General features: G+C 34.0%; 1 protein-coding gene across 3 annotated transcripts in view; it reads left to right on the forward strand.

Annotated features, from left to right (window-relative positions):
* The window catches only part of Unc13c (unc-13 homolog C), a 601,300-nt gene that overhangs the window by 280,963 nt on the left and 305,014 nt on the right, over positions 1–15,323 (forward strand). The window lies entirely within an intron of this gene.

The raw sequence follows: 15,323 nt of genomic DNA on the forward strand, positions 1-15,323 counted from the left end.
AAAATATTCAGTATACTTATTTGATTTTAAGTCACCTGCAGGTGAATTTAGTCAACTCAGGTTTGACAAAGCCCGTGATCATACTATGTAATAATCTAAAACAGATTGGCAATAAATATTTTTTCTATGAAAATAAACATTTTTCTGTGACCAGATAGTAAATACTTGTGGATTCTACTGCCTATCGTCTCTGTCACAATTGCTCTACTCTGAAGTCTACTCCAAAACAACTTAAATATAAGCAAACAAGGAGGCATGGCTGTGTTCTGATGAAACTTTTTCTTAAAAAAAAAAGATAGATAGATAGATAAATAGATAGATAGATAGATAGATAGATAGATGTGTATGTGTACATATATATGTGCGTGTGTGTGTGTGTGAGTGAGAGAGAGAGAGAGAGAGAGAGAGAGAGAGAGAGAGTGTATGTGTGTCAGGATTTGACCTGATGACCTTGGATTGCCACTCATTGGTCTATGTATAACAAGGGCTTAGACTCTTCACTTTTTCCTGCAAATAAATATCCAGTGGGTAGCTAAAAGCAGAATTAAAGATCTGGCCCCTCTACCTCCATTTGCATCTATCTCCTTTGCTTTGAACCCCCCTGGATTCCAAGAACAAGGGACTTGTCAGATAAATATCCTGAGATGAATGGACACTTCCACCCCTCCCCAAGCCTAAGTAAGCAATTTTTTTTTTTAATCTGGGATTAAAGCCTCACCTGACCAGTGTTGGGATGGTAATGGAGAGACCACACTGATCAAGACCACCTGTTTTGTTGCTATGAAAATCCTTTAGTTATGCAACCCCCCAATCCTTACCTTCTGTCTCCTTTCTATAAGACTTGAAAGGCATTGTCAGTGCCTCCAAGACAGGGTTAAGGACATGGGTCCCCTTGTCTTCCAGTGTAGCTGCACTGATTAAAGTTCCTTTCATGCTTTTCACCATTACCTTTTTTGTTTCTTTTTTGAGGTGAGTTGCTGGACCCAATTTGTTCAATCCCCAGAGTCAAGTCTCTGCCTGACTTCATAACATGAGCAGTGAAAGCAAGGCAGAGACAAAAGGAAAAAGAATGTATTTTTTAAATGATAGATTGACAAATACACTTCAATGATACCATGATACAGTAAATTATACCTACTTGTTGGTTATACATTTTATTTTCTGTTGATATTTTATTTATTACATATTTTAGCATTGAATGCTGATCAAGACATCCATGTTTCCCCAAGCTTCAGATAGGCTTCTTTTGCCTCTAGGCTCCTGACCTCCTCCTTATCCTGGCCCTTGCAGATTCCAGATGGCCTTAACCATAGGAGCCCCTGACCCCCTTTCCTTAGAGCATTTATTTTAGAAAACTTGTAATTATGAATCCTTTCTCTCCTCCTTTGAGATGCTGATTTTTTGAAAAAGATGCTGCCTATTGCCATAGTCCTTTAAAAAATTCCCCTTGCCCAATGAACTTTGTCCAGAACAATTTTTCTTTTGATAGTACTAAGTTTGCCATTACCTTGCCAGAAGAAAAAGATTTTCTGTTATTTGATAATCTGATAACACCTTTATTAAAATTTCTACCAACATACCAGCAATGTCTTTATTTTTTGTTTATTGATAATCACTAGTTGTCAGAAATTGGTGCTTTTACAGAAAAATGTATGTGCACCCATTTTATATACATGTGTTAATATGATTTTATCTCTAACTATGTTTAAGAGAGAAAATGTAATAGAATACCTTAGAGGTACATTTAAATTCTATTCAAGGATTCGCAATTGAAATCTTGAAGAGTTGTAACTTTCATTTCTGCTGTTAAGAAGTTTTGGGTGCAAGATATAAACTCAATACATATTGGTAATCGAATGAATCAGAAATTGTTTATCAGAATTATATTTATCTCAACTTCTCCTTCTGTGTCTTTGGATGTCAGATATCTTCAGTTGCCCAGAGCAAATAAAGTAGATATGAAAGGTTTAATTAAGCTGATATCAGTACCCATTTTATCATTTATGTTGTAGTTCAGTGTTTTGGAACATATCACATTGATCGTTTCTAATAATCTGAAGAAGTTCAAATACTAGCAGTTTGGGGGTAGATGTTGAAACGCATCTTTCACAGACAGTTTAACCACACTTGAAAAGTGATACTTCTGTAACTGAACTGTAACTTGATTCCTAACCTATTTTTAGCCAACAATAACAGAACTGGAAAAGGGAAGTTTATGAATAAACCTCTCTTAACTTTGAATTTGTTTCCCTGTAACTCAGTATTTTTCTGTTGTTTTGAAACCTTGCTTCCGGGGAAACAAAAACAAAAACCAGAAAATCAACCAACAAACCATCACCAACAACAAAAATGTAGAACTAAGTATTCAAGCTTATCTCAGAATTGCTTCCTCTTAATTTTGAAAAACATGAAATGGGGGGACTCTGCTTCAAGGAGGAAAGAATGCCCTTTCTGTTTAGTATGGACACTCACAAGTCTGGGAAAGGACAGACATGCTTAGTTCTTGTGGATTTTTCTAGATACAACATTGAGACAAAAAGAGAACTCAAATTGTAGTTTCTTTTCATATTTAAATACCCCATATGCTAAGTCAAATCCCCAGGTACCTTCATAATCTTTATATTATTAGAGATTGATTTTTTAAAGCATAATTCCCGTTTCTTTGAAGATGGACTTGGAGAAGAAATAAACACAGGGAAGTGTGTATTAAGATAGAGTGTCTGACAGTGCATTATTACAGTTTTCTCTTGTGTATTTCTTATCACAGAAAGGAAGCTGAATCTATTTTGCTGGTAAATAACGTGAAGATTAAGATTCAACTTCCCAGTGCTACAGGATGCCCCTGCTTACTATAAATGCATTTCCCTTCCACCACAGACTATTTTCTGGGGGCACAATTTATTAGTTCTATTTGTTCCATAAAGTGTATCCTTTCCTCTGGAGCATCCATGAGAAAGGTAGGGATTATAGTTTCCTGTTTATACAAATGATTGATCAAGATCAGTTTATACCCACATGGTGAATGACATCAACCATTTAAAATAAAAACTTGCTAATTTATGATAGTAAGAATGAGAGTCTGTTTCCTTTTTGCAAAGAGCATGATATTTCATATATTCTGTGTCATGGGATTAGACATAGAAATTGTCTCCATCATGAGCATTTGGGGAGTTGATGATAATTTTCATCTATTCAAGCTAGCATATATTTTACTAATAACATTGTAATAGACCAACTGTTTACCTCCGAACACATACAGGAAATTTTATGGCAGGCATTAAGGATTAACTTGTCTTCCAGAGGTGACTTTTATCCAACAAATACATTTTAATTGAGTGTTTAATTAGTCATTATTGTTTTATTAATTGAAGCTCAAACTGTCTTACAAAATGCAAGATTCTGTTAGACAGTGGTCTTGCCTTTAACATACCAAATGAGAGAAAAGCAGTAAGTTAATGTTTTTCACTTTGGTGTGCTTAACAAATAAACCACTTTGGCACTGGCCACCTTAACAAATTTGTCTTTGAACCAAAAATGTTGGGATACTGTTTATTTTGAACCCAGTATAGTTCAGCTACTTGAACCACAATTCTTCTTTCATAGGAGAGTCCTGTTTAATTGTATTATTTATTAATTTAAGAAATATTTATTTAGGATCTGCCATGTACACAAGCATTTCTAGGAATGGAGGATATAGCAGTGAACTGGAAGTCAAAGTTTAGATACCACGGAGCCCACATTCTAGACGGTGAAATGTATTTAATAAGTAGGTATTTCTACTGTATAAATATGAGGACTTACACAGGGAGTCTTAGTCTATAAATGCTGCTATAACCAAATATAATGAACTGGATGGTTTATCAGCTACAAAAATTTATTTCTCTTGTTACAGAAGCAAGGGAACCCAAAATCAAAGTGCCTACAGATTTAGTAGCTGGTGAGGGACCTTTTCCTGGTTCATAGACAGCTATCTTTTTACTGTGCCCTCATATAGCTGACAGGGTGAGAAATCTATGGGGCCTCTTTTATAAGGGCTCTCAAATCTCAATCCTGAGAATTCCACCTTCAGAACCTATTCGCTTCCCATAGGCCCTCCCCCATTACTATCAACTTCAGGGTAAACTTTCAATTTGGTAATTTTGTGGGGACACAAAAATTCATAATATAGCAATAAAGGACAGTTCTTGCTTCCAATCGGTTCCTAATTTAGAGGGAAGAGGAAGAAAAAATTAAATATTAATAAGACAGTGTAATATATATTTGGGGATTATTTTATAAGCATAGAAATGGCTGGAGCCCAGCCAGACACAGAGGAGGAGAGGTGTGAGAGAAATTGGAAGGGCAACCTGAGGTCTCACTAAAAAACAGATGCTTTCTGTTCTTTTCATGTTCCACACCCCTGCTCTCTGCAGTCAGTCTCCATAATTGAGCTCCAGCAATCCATAGCATCTATGAGAAGCTGTTATGCTTGGGCCTAAGGAAAGTGATCCTTAAATCTCCAAGTCCCTCTTTAATGACAAGAATGAATAAAACATTTATTTGTTACTGAAATACACAGTGATCTGAATTTGGGGGAGCATTTTTTTTAGAGTATTTTTAATATCAGGAATGCAGTTACTCTTCCCTTTCATCTTTTTTTTTCACTGAAATCTCTTCCGTAGATCTAAGAATAATTATCTTCTCATTGCTTTTTTTCAATCATTTTGCTCTTTTATTCATTAAAAATAATTGATTTTTTAAAGCTTTGAAACAAAAGCATGTCTATCTCTTAAAATCTGCAAGTTAGTATGATTATGAGCAAATTTCTACAGCAGGCATGTAAGTTAAATAATTATTTTTTTCCTACCATGATGCCTATCAAACAATAGCAACTGAGGTAAATCCAAATATGTAGCTTGATATGCATATGAATTCCCAATATTTACCAATATTTTTTTGAGATTTAATGGTCAATAAACATTTTAGTGGTTGCTTCAGCTTAAAATACCCCAGCAATTATAATTTTCATTTTTTTATTATATTTTTAATTGACAAATAAAATTGTGTGTATTTGTAGTGTAGTGTACAACATGATGTTTTGAAGTATATATACATTGAGGAACAACTAAATTTAGCTACTTAATACATACATTACCTCAAATAATTTTCATTTTTATAATAAGAACAGTTTACATCTTTTAAGAATAATTTGTACATAATCTTCATGTTGTGCGATAGATTTCTTGAAATTTTTCCTTCTAACTAAAATTTTATCTCCTTTAACCAACATCTCCCCAATACCCTACCCTCACCAACCATTCTGGACACCAGCCACCCTTCCATTCTTCTCTTAGTGATTCATGATCAACTTCCTTAGAAGAATCTCACATAAGTGAGATCATGTGGCATTTATCTTTCTATGTCTGCCTTATTTCACTTAACATCATGCCCTCCAGGTTTAACATGTTGTCACAAATGATGGGGGATTCTATTTTTTGGCTGAGTACCATTCCATTGTATATATGTGCCATATTTTTCTTGAACTTTTAATTTTTGATCTCTTTATGAATGCATAGGTTGATTTCATATCTTGGCTATTGTGAATAGCTCTTCAACAAACATGGGAGGGTGGATGTCTCTATGTATATAGTTAATACTGGGATTGGCGGATCTTATTGGTAATTCCATTTTTGAGGATCTCCCATACTATTTTCCATAATGGCCTCAATAATTTACACAACAGCCTGCAAAGGTTGCCTTTTCTCCGTATCCTCTACACTTGTCATGTTTGTCTTTTCAATAATAACCATTCTAACATGTATGAGGTGATATCTCATAGTGGTTTTAATTTTCATTTTCTTGACAGATTAGTGGTATTAAGCATTTATTCAATACCAAATGTCTGTTTGTCATTTGTGTGTCTTGTTTTTGTTGCCTATTCTTTTAGGTTCATTTCCAAAACCAAAACAAAACAAATCACTGGCCAGACCAATGTCATAGAGCTTTCCTTTGCATTTTCTTTCAGTAGGTTCATAGTTTAGGGTCTTAATTAAGTCATTAAACCATTTGATTTTGGATGTAGTGTGAGATAAGGGTCTAAGTTTATTGTTTTTCATGTGGATTTCCAGTTTTTCTAGTACATTTATTGAAAAGACTATCTTTCTGCAATTGTGTGTTTTGGGCACTTTTGTGGAAAATCAGTTAGCTATAAATGTGCAGATTTATCTGTGAAGTTTCTGTCTGTTCCATTGTTGTGTTTGTTTTTATGCCACTACCATGCTTCATTGTTCACAATTTAAGCATTATTTGTGGGGCTTTGTTATTCTAGCTTTTCCAATGAAACTGAAATTCCATTTGTTAAATTGTTTTGACACTAACCCCATTCACTTGCAAAAGTAAAGTCAAGTGCTCTTAGCATTATTAATCCACTGTTTTTAATCTTGTCTTGAGGGGAGAATGTTAAACATTTCCAGTGATTGCTGTAGTAACTTTTTGACCTAGATTTTTTGAAGGGTACTTTTCAAAGGGATGGTTTGCATCAGAGATCTACTTGGTAGTTTTAAATTGCTGATTGTACCTTTAATCCAGTTTCCACCTTTAAAATACTTTAAATATTGGAACTGTAGCCTTTAAAAGCAAATTATTTTTAATGATTAGAAGGAAGAAGTTTGCCTTGGCTATCACTGCACATAAAGAGAGTACACTTATAAACTCAGAAGTAAAGATTTTGCCAAATCGCATACTGTGTAGAAACCCCTTAACTGAGAGCTCTATAAAAAAGCAAGGATTGCCTCGGGCTGATTCCCCTTGTCCAGTGCTTTTTTATTATCCTTTCAAACCCCAGATTACAACACAATTGTTAGTGATAGTAAGAAGTGATACATATAGCTGGACACATCCAACATGTTATCTATACTCAGAAATTGATAACATGGGAGAGTTTATAAGGATTTTAAATCTCAAATTGCTTATTTCCAAGAACATTTTCGTATTAAATTCCAAGAGATAGCAGCTACCTCTTAAGTATCATGTTTGTGATCTTTAGGTATACTGAATATGCTCAACATAGTTTGAACCAAATTTTGGAGGATTTTGATCTATTTAGTTTTTTTTTTCTTTTACAAAATAACAAAGGTATTTTGCTGTTTAATCAGCACCAAGGAAAAATAAAATGATATTGTTAAATCAATATTGAAATCAATGTAAACATTTAATGAGAAGAAAGTTAGCAGTAAGTGAAATATTGAGTTTTCTTTTTGGCCTTGATTTTCATATCTTCACCATTCATTCCATTCACTCTCTCTCTCTCTCTCTCTCTCTCTCTCTCTCTCTCTCTCTCTCTCTCTCTCCTTCCCTCCCTCCCTCCCTCTCTTCCTCTGTTTATTGGTTCTGGGATAGAACTTAGGGTTGCTCTACAGATGAGCTATGTCCGAAACCCTTATTTTTACATTTTGAGACAGGTCTCACTAAGTTGTTAAGGGGTTCTTGAACTTGCTATTTTCCTGCCTCAGCCTCCTGAGTTTTTGAGACGATAGGTGTGTGCCACTGCCCCTGGCACATCTTCACCATTCTCATAGCTATATTTTGTCTTAGGAATTTACATACAAAGATTATCCTGTTAGTATCTTTAAAATATATTCCTGATACGTTTTCATTTTCAAAATTAAACTGGCGTTTACTTTTCAAAAATTTTATAATATTTGGAGGATATATTAACTTAAAATTACTAAGGTCTATGAAAAAAATGAATCATTTTATGGATGATTTGTTTGCCTTTTTCCACAAAACTCTTTTTATTTTTTTTTTTTTCTTTTTTTTTTATCGGTTGTTCAAAACATTACAAAGCTCTTGACATATCATATTTCATACATTAGATTCAAGTTGACAAAACTCTTTTTAAATTATACTTTAAAGTATCTCTACAGGCTATATAATTCTGCAGTATACACTTTAAAGGTTACATAGTTTTCATTAAAAATGGAAAATATGTTGTTATAGTTTGGCATCTTAAATGGTCCCAAAAGCCACGTGTGGAAGTCTTGCTTAGCGCCAACCCTGTGGTGCTATTATGAGGTGGTGGAACTTTATAGTAAGTGAGCCTGATGGAAGGAAATAGGTAACTGATAGAAAGCCCTTGAAGGAGATATTAGAGTCTGTCCTCTCTCTGTCTATGTTTCCTGGCTGCCAAGAGGTGAGGAGCTTTTGCTTTGCCAAATGCTTCCACCATGATATTCTGCCTTACTGCAGGACCAAAGCAACAGGGTCAAGCAGTCATTGACTGAAACCTCTGAAATGGTGAGCCAAAATAAACCTTTGCTCCTATAGGTTGTTTTTCTCAGGTATTTTGTCAGAGCAACAGAAATCTTAACTAACATACATGTAAAGGAATTTTTACTTCAGTTACTCAAACAAGAATTTAATAAAGTTGAATTATCTTTGATTCATTAGTACCTAAGTTTACAGAAGGTTTTAGCAACAATAATAAACAACAGGCAAAATCAGTAATAGGTCAAAAGTTGATTTAGCAAACTTAAAATACTTATTTTGTATTTTCTGATTAGGATAATAAAACATGCTAATAGCATAGTGCACATTTTTAATATTTTTATTAGCACATTATAGCTATACACATGTTGGAATTCCTTTTGACAGAATCACTTAAGCATGGAATATAGTTTGTTCCACTTCAGTTGCCAGTGCTTCCCCATTCCTCCCCTGCCTACCTCCCCCACTCCCATTTCTCTACTGATCTTCCTTCTATTTATTTACAGTTTTTAAAATTAATGCTCTCTCATTTCATTACGTTCTCTTTCCTGTCCCTCTTCCCTCTCTTTCAGTCCCTTTCCTCTTCTCCACTGATATCCTTTCTATTTTCTTGGACTTCCTCCCCTGCACCATTTTCTTATTTTGGTCTTGCTTCCAAATATGAGAGATGACATTCAATCCTTGGCTTTCCAAGTCTGGTTTATTTCACTTAGCATGATGTTCTCCAGTTCCATTCATTTACTGGAAAATGCCATAATTTAATTCTTTTTAATGGCTGAATAAATCTCCATTGTGTTGTATACCATATTTTGTTTATCCATTCATCTGATGTTGGGCATCTGAGCTATCTCCATCACTTGGCTATTGTGAATTGCCCTCACATAAACACAAATGTGGCTATTTCACTATAATATGCTGACTTTAGTTTTGAATAAATGTAGAGGAGTGGGATAGCTAGGAGTTGGTTCCATTCCCAATTTTTTGAGGAATATCCATTTTCCAGAGTGGTTGAACTAATTTTCAGTTCCACCTTTATCCCCACATCCTCACCAACTCATTATTATTTGTATTCTTGATAATTGCCATTCTGACTAGAGTGTGATGAGATCTAAATGTAGTTTTGATTTGCATTTCCCTGATTTCTGGAGATGATGAATATTTTTTTCATACATTTGTTGTCCATTTATATTTCTTCTTTTGAGAAGTATCTGTTTAGTTCATTTTCCCACTTATTAAACAGATGCTTTTGGTAGCAAAGATCTTTTCCCATTCTGTAGCACTTCTTCGTGCTTTTAATTATTTCCTTTTCTGTACAAGAGATTTTTTAAATTTGATGCTGTCCCACTTATTGATCTTGCTTTTATGTTTTATGCTTTAAAATTCTTGTTAGGAAGTTGGTGCCTAGGCTAATATGTAGAAGTGTTTAGCCTGTTTCCTTTTTTGGGAGGGGGGTTGCCAAGGATTGAACTCAGGGGCACTTGACCACTGAGCCACACATTCCCAGCCCTATTTTGTATTTTATTTAAAGACAGGTTGTCTCTGAGTTGCTTAGCACCTCACTTTTGCTGAGGCTGGCTTTGAGCTCACAATTCTCCTGCCTCAGCCTCCAAGCTGCTGGGAATACATGCATGCACCACCACGCATGGTGAGCCTGTTTTCTTCTAGCAGTTGCAAAGTTTTTGGTTTAATTACTAAGTCTTTGATCCACTTTGAGTTTACTTTTGTGCAGGGTAAAAGGCAGGGATCTAGTTTCCTTTTTCTATATATGGTGTCAGTTTTCCCAGGCTGTGTTCAACAAAGTGTGTTTTTGTCATCTTTGTTGAGTATCAGATGATATATCTATGTGGATTTGTCTCTGTCTTCTATTCTGTTCTACTGATTCTCATGTCTGTTTTGATGCCAGTACCATACTGTTTCTGTTACTTGCACTCTATACCACAAAAATTTATATATCCATCCAGCAATAACAACATGACCATTTAAGTTAGTAGTATTTCCTGTTAGGTATTGTTTTTGCTGTATTGTATGTGCTGTGCACATGCATGTGTATGTGTTTTGAGCTAATAACACAAAAATGTTTATATTTGCTTATTTTGGCAACTTGCAGGGTACCTTTGAATCCATATTTGCTGACCATCCAAGGGTTGTCAGCATCTATCTTCAACCTTAAAATGAAAAGACAAACCCCTAAACATTTTCCACTCTTTGCTGTATCCTTATTCAAATGAAGCTCTCCTTTAGACTGGGGAAAGATATTCATTCACTTGTTCCTTTTGAGTAGGTTATCTCATACTTAGAGGACTTACAGTAGAGGGAACAATGTAAACAATCTTGAGTTTTTTCTTGTAGAACATAAACAGTAATAATATAATCCACAGGGTACACTGTTCCCAGTGTTCTTCCAGTCCTTTCCACTAACTAGTTCCATATTCCATTGCCCATTCCCCCATTGCATAAGCTGCATTGCAACTTTGGGAATTGTATACTCTCTAATGGATACAGAATGAGAAGGTGTGGGAAATGAAAAATAGCTTTACCGCCTCTGGAGGCCATTACTTTGGAATAGGAATTGATTGACAGCCTTGCTGGGCATCAGCCTTGGCCACATACCTCCATTGTAGAGGCCTACAGTGAATGGTTCCTAGAAATATCCTCCCATTTCTCTTTTCTGGTAAATGTTTTAGAATTTTATACACTAGTTAGCCACTGGATATTTCTCAGTCTAGCCAGCTGCTCTAAAATTAGGGAAAAGTCCTTCCAGGTACCAAGAAATCTTTTGATTGGTAGCCTTTATTTCCAAAGGTGTAGTGATTTTACATCATATTTGCTTTTCTTGGAAGTTTCCATGGGAGGTTTAGATGGATGACCTGTGCAGCTTGCCACCACCCATCATATCCCTGAAAACACCTCAATTATATTTTAATCAGAAAGTAAAATATTTCTGTCAGTTCTCTAAGACAAATACAAGCCTAATGCTCTGGAAAATTTAAAGTACTGCTCTCAGCATACTGATGTAAAGTAGAATACTATTAACCTTCAAGTAGTCATCATTGTTATAGCATTACCTGCTATGTACTTTGGACAAATATTCACAAAGTAATTGGATGTGGTAATATTCTGTCATATTCAAGGTAACCAAGCGTATGTCCTGTACTATTTAACTCTAGATAAATACCTTTGGCTTATGTTGCTTTGTTTTCATTAAGAAAAAAATTATTCAATTCCTGGGTATAGGAAATCTCTGTACTAAATATGCACTGGATACAAGAACAATAAAGCATGGCCAAACTATTTCAGAAAAGCAGGTACATTCATAATATGCAATCTTGAAAAGAGAGGGAGTTGATTCAAAGAAGAGGAAATGAGTTTGCTGAAAAGATGTCTGTATTCCCATGTTAATTACTGCATTATTCAAAATGATCAAGATAAAGAGTCAACCTGTGTCCATTAACAGATGAAGAAAATATGGTATATATTTAAAATGTAATATTACTAACCCTTTAAAAAAGAAAAAAATCCTGTCGTTAATGACAATACAGTTGACCCTGGAAGAGACTGTATTAAATGAAAGAATCCAGACAGAGTAAGACAAATACTGCATGATCTCATTCATTTGTGAACTCTCAAAAAGTCAAACTCATGAAAGTGGAGAATACAATTGTGGTTATAAGAAGCTACTGGGAATGGGAGGGTTGTGAAGAAGTTGACCAGAGGATACAAAATTTCAGTTAGATCACAGGAATGTATTCAAGAGATCTATGGTACAACTATAGTGAATAACAATGTATTGTGTTCTTGAAAATAGCTAAAAGAGTAATTTTAAGTATTCTCATCACATAGAAATGATACATGTGTAAAGCAGTGAACATATCTTGAATCAATCATTCTATAATGTGTGAATATATATATATATATATATATATATATATATATATATATATATATATATCACCATAAATATACATATATATAATTTTAATTTGTTGATTGAAAGTAAAGAAGTAATGCAAATTAGCATAGCCACTATGAAAAATAGTGTAGAGGTTTCTCAAAAAAATTAAAAATATTGTCACATATGATCCAGCAATCCCACTACTACATATATGTAACCAAAAGAAATGAAATGTCTGCTCTAGGGATATCCACACTCCCTTTTGTTGGAGTTGGTTGGAGTACTAATCATGATATCTGAACAAATGGGAAACAAGCTTGGTGCAACAATGGAAGAGTGAGTCAAGGAAATGTACTTGTACCCCATTGGATTACTTACTGCTCAGTTGTTTAAAAATTGGTGAAAACCTGTCATTTGTGACAACATGGATGGAAATAAACCAGCCACAGAAAGACAAATGCCACATAATCTCCTATGAATATAGTAAATAAACATGTTGACTTCATAAACATTGAAAGAATGGTGGTTACTAGAGGCTGGGCAGAGTGAGGAAGGAGGGATGGGGAGAGGTTGATCTGTAGATGCTGTTAGGTGGGAATAGAAAGTTTCTGTGTGCTGTTGTGCAATAGGATGGCTAAAATAATAATCTACTGTTTATTTCAGAAAGCTAGAAGATTTTTAATATTTTTACCATAAAGAAATAATACATGTTTGTGGACTATGATATGTTTAATCTGACTTATACATTACACACTGTATATGTGTATCTAAATATCACATGGCATACTACCAATATGCAAAATCTTAAAACTTATTTAAGTAAATTTAAATTTAAAAAAAAAAATAGAAGACAAGGAGGAGTATAAATTTAAGAAGGTTTACTTAGTGGTTAGAAGAAATGGTTCTTAACTTGATATTGCCTCAGCTTTATTCCTTGAGCACTCTACTTGCTTTAAGATCTTGGGGGAAGCAAGTTAGGAAAGGAAAGAATATGTTTAATTACAACAAATACAGGAAAGACTGTCAGACTTCAGAAACAACAATAAAAGTTATGATGACAATAATATTAAAAATAACAACAGCAACAAGCAAAACCAACCAAGTATTTAAAGAAAAAAAAAACTGTAATTCCTGTGGTCGTTTATTTAGCATGGTTTTTTCATGCTGTTCCTTGGAAAACAGCAACTTTCCCACCTGCTTTTCACATTTTGAGATCATAATAGATCTTCATTTATAACATGATTAAAATGAAGTTTAAAACTATTTTATAAGGAAAGTCTATTCAAGGTTTTTGGAGATCGGAAGTAAACACCATAGTTCTATGACATTTGGATCATCTCGAGCTATAAACTTTTTGCTCCCCGCCACCCTTCTTTATGAGAAGAGTTTATCTATGTTGGAAGCAGAGCAGGAGTGTCAATTTTCACTTTACTTCCTAAATTGTTTTTCTGCTTCCAATGCCTACTCATCTCAATCCTTCTATACACCAATTTCACAGACAATTTCACGATTCATTCTCTAATACTAATACCCTCTGTGAGGACTAAGGTAAACACTAAAACTGTTGCAAACCTCTAGAAAAAAATTCTAATTTTAATCAATTTTAATAAGAAAAAATCATAACTGCTTCTAAATCAAAGTTTTTTTTTAAGAAAATTTTAACTTGTAAACCAAAGTTTGGCTTCATTGTTTTCTCAATTTTTCTATTGATAGTATATATTAACAGTAATAATAAGTGCATAGCAGAGATTGTGTTCAACTAAGTAACATTGCATACATTTACCGGGCAGTCTATCATCCACAAATTTTCATATGTAACCTATAAATTATTTGTTAACCCTCCCGTTTTAGTTGTAAAACATTGCTCTGGAACACCAAAATCATAATTTCTTAGGGTACTTTCATCATGAATTTATTTATGCTTCAAAATATCATGTTGTGCATGATAATACATACAATTTTATCTGTCAGCTTACAAAAGTGACCTATTAACACTTACAGAAAATTTGTCTTAACCAACATGAGGAAACCCTGCAGGTTCTGGTTAATTAATACCACCCTTTGTGTATCTTAACAGTTTGACAACTACCTTTGATGTTGTTATATCCCTTTTTTCTCTGTATCTCTCTTCCTTTGGCATTTTCCTTTCACAATCTTCCATACCATTGTATTTAAGCATTGCATATTACACAACCATGATTTAAGTCTAACAATTTTAATAACATGATTTATTGAAAAAATATGAAATACGATGGCATAGGCCTAGAGTTTTAGATTTTCTTCTCAAAAATAATTTTATATTATTGTGATAATCTTAAATATTTATTTAAGTTCAGTATATAATGAAATTTCATTCTATATCATTTATATTAAGAAGGTAAGCAATCATTAATGATCTCAATCCAGGGTTAAATTACATGTCATGTATTTTTGTGGTATAAGTATTATTTCTGCCTCCCAAAGATCCATGTTTAATGTTTTAATTTTAATTAGCTGGTATCAGGAAAAATTGGATGGCAAGATAACTTGACTGAGTTCCATGAACCATAGTTTTTAGGAGTACTATCCACTTACTTGTGTATTTACATTCGGTGTTGCTTTTCAGTAATTAAAATGAGAGATGGCTAGGTGGAGGATAAATTACTAAGATATGAGAGCAAAATAGGATCAGATTATATACTGAAAATTTCTTTTCTCCATGAATATTTTATCTATATTTTCTGCTTTTATCATAAGCTCTGCTTTCAATTTCCAAATCTTTGTTACAGTTCAAATGAAACAGGTTTCCTTGAGAGAAGTAACAGAATTGAACATTTGATGCTTTTGATGATTATAAATGGTACTATTATTCAGGGTTTTAGATAAATGGGTTTTAAGTAGAAAGCTGGCATAATTCATTGTGTTCTCACTATTCATCTATTTGTCTAATTATCTCCTGTCTGAAAAAAAAAGTGCTTAGAAAACAGAACTGCTTATAGAAGATAGGCCTTTCTGGAAAAGCTCACAGATTAGACTCAAGTCAGATATGTAATTAAATCAATGTGTAGTAAGAGGAGGGCCTCTTGCTATTTCAATGAGAGGGAAATACAAAGGAAAAATTTAGCTGGAATATGGGATTTCAGGAACTGAAATAAAGGGGGAGCATTAAGTGAGAGAGAGAGAGAGATTTCTTTGGCATTTCTTTCCA

This window comes from Marmota monax, unplaced genomic scaffold (assembly GCF_021218885.2).
Source record: "Marmota monax isolate L192 unplaced genomic scaffold, Marmota_monax_Labrador192_F-V1.1 WCK01_AAM20220418_F8-fsc00001, whole genome shotgun sequence".
Classification (NCBI taxonomy): domain Eukaryota; kingdom Metazoa; phylum Chordata; class Mammalia; order Rodentia; family Sciuridae; genus Marmota; species Marmota monax.